At 43.0% G+C, this 5,301-nt stretch overlaps 2 pseudogenes; one reads left to right on the top strand and one right to left on the bottom strand.

The window, feature by feature from the left end:
* LOC102859919 overlaps nucleotides 1–813 on the bottom strand; it is a 1,311-nt pseudogene extending 498 nt beyond the window's left edge.
* Nucleotides 814–4,846: 4,033 nt separating this feature from the next.
* LOC102860325 overlaps nucleotides 4,847–5,301 on the top strand; it is a 173,070-nt pseudogene continuing 172,615 nt past the window's right edge.

Raw genomic sequence — 5,301 nt, forward strand, 5'->3', positions numbered from 1 at the left:
AAAAAAAAAACAAAACAAAAACAAATGCAGATGGATCAGCCAGGAAGGCCTTGACCTTTTCAGTCAGTGGGAAAGTGTAGTCAGTCTCCACAGAGAAATCAGGACCCGCTTGTACCCTTTGATGTGGAATGTGGTATTGAGGCCACAGTTGGGTAACCAATCTGCAGACAGACCTGGCAACATTGCGGACACCCTCCAAGAAATGGGTATGCAGAGCTCTGTGATGTCAAGCTCTTCAGGATTGTAGACGCTGCCTTGTCAAACACCTGCTGGATGATCAGCCCGAAGGAGAAGGGAGAGATGTTCAGCATGTTCAGCAGGGTGGCCTCGCTGGCCCCCACCTTGTCTCCAGTCTTAATCAGCTGCACATCACTCAGGATTTCAATGGTGCCTCTGGAGAGCTTAGTGGTGATGCCCAAAGCATGGAAGAAGGAGGTCTTCTCGGGGCCCAGACCACTCACACGGAGCAATGGCACCAGCACGGGCAGCAGCCGGCACCTTGTTGGCCAGCAGCATGTCCCTGATCTCAGTGAGATCCTCTTTGGTGAACACACACCCCACGTTCCCCCAGACGTGAGGCAGCAGCTTCTCCAGGGCCGGGCTGATGTCCAGGTTGGCCCCGGATGGCCTTGCTCATCATGGTGTTCTTGCACAGAACCACAGCCTTCCCGCGGAGGGACATGCGAATCTGCTGCATCTGCCTGGAGCCGACATTGTCTGCACCCGCGATGAAGAATTTTGGATAATTATCCAGAAGTTGAATGATCTTAAGGAAGTAGTTGGACTTCAGGTCGCTCTGTCTTCCCTGGGCATCACTGCGGTGCGTCAGGGATTGCCACGCGAGGTTTAAAGACGATGTCACTCTCACGAGGACGCCTGGTGAGAGAGCAATTATGGTTTCCTTAGGATATATTCCCAGTAGTGAAATTTCTGGGTCAAATGGTATTTCTATTTGCAACTTTTTGAGAAAGCGCCATACAGCTTATCACAGTGGTTGCACCATTTTACACTCCCACCAACAGTGAATAAGTGTTCCCAGTTTCTCTGCAACCTCTCCAGCATTTGTTGTTAGCTGCTCTGTTAAATTTTGCTATTCTTACTGAGGTGAGATGATATCTCATAGTTGTTTTGTGTTCATGGTATTTTTAATAATCTTTACCAAAACCACAATTCAAAGGCATCAATTCTTCAGCCCTCCTTATTCATTTCCCAACTTTCTCATGCATATGAAGCAATTGAAAATATACCATGGAACAGATGTACTTTTCTATTTAAACTGACGACCTTGCTCTTCAGCACTTTAAAGAAGTTCTTGACAGATTTATTTGCTCAATGTAATCGGTGACTAATGATTGTTCTCCCAATTCTGATGCTGCATTCTTCGTGTTTTCTAATTTCTCAGATTATTTTCTTACCAACCACATTGGATAAGTTTGATGAAAGGACAGAACCTGCATACCCTTTGTGATTTTAGACCACAAATCTGTTTGAACAGACCTGAGCAAAATTAAGTGCTCTGAAAACTCATTCTTTGGAATGTTTTAGTAAATTGTTATGATCCCCAATGATATGATCCATATCACCTTTGTGTGGTCAACAACACAGAAGTAAACATCTTTCTGGTATTCTCTGCTTTCAGCCAATATCCATGTGACATCCGCAATGATATCCCTTGTTCCACATTCTCTTCTGAATCTTACTTGGATTTCTGGCAGTTTCCTGTTGATGTACTGCTGCAACTCTTTGCTTGCAAACCTTCAGAATATTACTTGTGCGTGCTATTATGAATAGGCTCTTATTTCTGCATTCTTTTGGATTGGCTTTCTTTGAAATGGCACTCATATAGTTATCTTCCAGTCAAGTGATCTGATTTCTTCCAGATTTATTGGCTTTGATGGATGAGTGCTTCTAGCATTATTACATCCATTTGTTAAAGCACCTCAACTGGTAGTCCATCAAATTTTGGAGTCTTGTTTTTTTGTCAATGCCTTCAAGTACATCTTTAATTCACTTACACTGTATAAAGAGGCCTAGGGATGCTCTTTGAGACTCTGGCTGTCTGCAAGGAGTGGACAGGAGGAGGCTGAGTGAATAGGACTCATGTTCCTCTCCCACCTCCCACTAGAGGGTTTGCCTGTTATATGTTGTATATATGCATTTCCTTGCCAGGAAAAGATTGTGAACTTTCCTTTCATATCTCACCTTTCCAAACTTAAGCTGATGAAATACAGTACAAGTAGGTTCCACCAGAGGATTGTTGACCCAGGATGGTAGATGCTGTCAAAGGAGAATTAGGTACCTTGGAGTACCTGACTGAGAAGGCAGAAAAAAGGATCCATGGCAAAGAGCTTATGACAGTTTTGCAATTTTATTCATATAGAGAATTTGGCAGAACCTTTTAGGATGAGGTTTCTGGTATTTTTAGAAGTCACAATCTGAAGCAATCTTCTAATTTTACCCCTTTAATTCTGCCCCATCCGCTAAGACTCACTCATGTTTATATGCTTTCTTCCTTGATACTTAGAATGTGTGATTCAATAAAACCCATAGGAGCTGGAACTGCCATGCTTTTCTGGGTCATACGAATTCTTCACTTTTGACAGGGTACAGTCTTACTGCTTTTCTGTTGCTTGTTTTTTTGTGGAAAGATTTGGGTTTTCCTTTTTTGACCTGTTGCTGCTCAGCGTTTGGCAGTTTTTACTGTAATTATCTTTTTAAGAATTATGTTTCTTAGTATTGTATAAGCTCTGCAGGGGAAGTAAACTCCCCTTCCTGCCCCTTGCGAGTGAGAATATAGCCATGAGATGACATCCGGTCAATCAGTTGCTTTTTTTCAGGTCTTTTGAGGGAGTAGCACCAAGAACTCTGGACAATTAAAGGTTATTTTTCTTTCAAATGCAAACAAAATTCAGTGGAAAAGAATACCAGACAGTTGCAATATATTGATGGAGAACTGACAGATAGTCAAGCCAGATTCAGAAAAGGACCTTTAGAATAAGGGTTAATTGCTGATGTCAGATGGGTCTTTCCTGAAAGTAGAGAATACCAGAAAGATGTTTATTGATCACACAATGGAGTCCTGCTGCATGAATTGTAACAAATTAAGGATAAAATTGTGATAAATGGGAGTATCATAACACTTTACTGGACTCATGCAGAACACGTACATAGACCAACACAGAGTCATTGGGTCAGAGCAGAGATTATTTTTGGCATTGATGGAGTCGTCAAAGGTTTAGTAGAAGTATTGGCAAATGTCTGATAATAGTTACCTGGAGACATTTTACAAGGAGACTGAAGTTACAGATTATTATAAAATGGGCCATGTGGGCAAGCCCAACTTTATCACCGAGTAGCAAGAATAAACCTAAACCCAATTCCCAGTCTTAAGTGGATCCAGTCCATGCCTACCCACACTTCCACTCTTGGTTGTGGACCACATCTGTGGAAATTTCTCTCTCTGAATCTGACCACCTAGAGTTTGATCATACCCCATCCCTGGTTATCCTGAGCCAAATTAAAATGTTTCTGGGCACCTAAGGTTGAGGCTTTTGGGAGCATCTGTGAACCAGCACAAAACCTGGTACTTTAGCTGGACCTTGCTGGTGCCTGCCCTCGCTCTCTCTTGCCTGGTACTTTAGTTGGACCATGCTGGTGCCTCTCTCTTGCCCCATCTCTCTCATTCCCTAGATCTAAGTCGCAAGCCAAAGGACTTTAACCTTTTTCATCTACTACTTGTGCAACCTTCTATCATCCAGCCACTCAGAGATGAGGCTACACAAATCAATTCTGTACTTCTCACCCCTGCTCCCTTGTCACCCCAGTGGAGTTTGTTAATTTTCTAAAACAACTCTCAAAATTCACGGGAGACTGGATGTTGCAACTCAGTTCAGGGAATTAGCTCCACAAAATGGGAAGAGACCAAGAAAAAGTGAGAGATGAGAGGGGTTCAAACAAAGAAATTCCTCCTCCACCCCTTTCAGGAACTATGATAAAGTGTATCTCTTTTTTCTCCTTCTGGAGGAGTTCTGTGTGTGGAGTGACTGTGTCTGTAAAGCAGACTGCTGTGTGTCTTCAGCTCCCTGTGAAGCAACCATTTGTGGCATAATACATTGCATGGCATTGCATCATAGCAGTAGTTTTACTTCAATTTCCCGCTTCCCTCTTGTGTCTCTATACTTGCTTCTCTCAAAGTGCCAGCCTTTAATCTTTGCCTTGAGCTCTGCTTTCTAGAGGATTTATGCCAAAATAATGGTTTTTATGAAAATTTTTCAGGGTGGAATTTCAGAACTGTAATATGTATGTGTGTGCGCTCTCTCTCACTCTCTCTCTCTCTCTCTCTCACACACACACACGAAACTTTCATGACTTAATAGATAAGGAGTTGTGCTGTCGGCCTTAAGGTAGATGGTTTGAATCCAGCAGCTGATCTAAGGAAGAAAGACAGGCAATCTCTTATCATGTAATTTACAGTCTCTGAAAGCCATCTGGAGAGTCAGCTATGAATCAATTCCAACTCAACAGCACATAGCAACTACAACGACATGCACAAACACACTGTTGCATTGTGCTGCTATATATGTTTAAAAAACCTCACTCCTTGCTGTCGAATTGGAACAAACTCATATCTGACCCTCTAGTGAGTTTTACCTATATTTCTCCCACGGAGCAATTGGTGGATTTGAACCACTTATCTATTGGTTTGCAGCACAAATCTCTATCCACAAGAAGCCACCAGGATTTATATATATACATATATGTGTGTATAATATATAATATATTATATACATACATACATACAATACAGTGTCAGCTGGGTGGATGCAGCCTCTTGAACCTGGAAGAGATGGAGGTGGGGAACGCGGAGACATTTGTGGCTTTCTTTCCGCTTCAAGTGGGTGGCCGCAGAGTGGACTTGCTAGAGGAATTGGGGATCTTTGGCCCAGTGTTTGCCAGTCTTTGGGCGTGCCAGAATGGTAAAATACTGAAATCTATGGCCACACCTAGAGGATAGACAAGGGTGGGGGGGTCTTTCTTGGGTCTCAGTGTCAAATGCGGTAACGGTTACCCATGGTGGACAGTGTTGGGTGGAGCTCCCCGGTTAAAACAAGCTTGGAAGCAGGAGTGGCATCCACTTCTGTAAATAGCTTGCCTCCAGAAACCCTATGAACTTGGAGAGAGGATGAAAGACACCCAAGCATCGAGGACCATCCTTCATAGGGTCACTATGAGTCGCCTACAACTCGACGGCACATAACAGCAACCACTAAATCTCTCTCTCTCTCTCTAGATAGAGATATA

This window comes from Elephantulus edwardii, unplaced genomic scaffold, assembly GCF_000299155.1.
Source record: "Elephantulus edwardii isolate Elephantulus edwardi_28Jun2011 unplaced genomic scaffold, EleEdw1.0 scaffold00031, whole genome shotgun sequence".
NCBI lineage: Eukaryota > Metazoa > Chordata > Mammalia > Macroscelidea > Macroscelididae > Elephantulus > Elephantulus edwardii.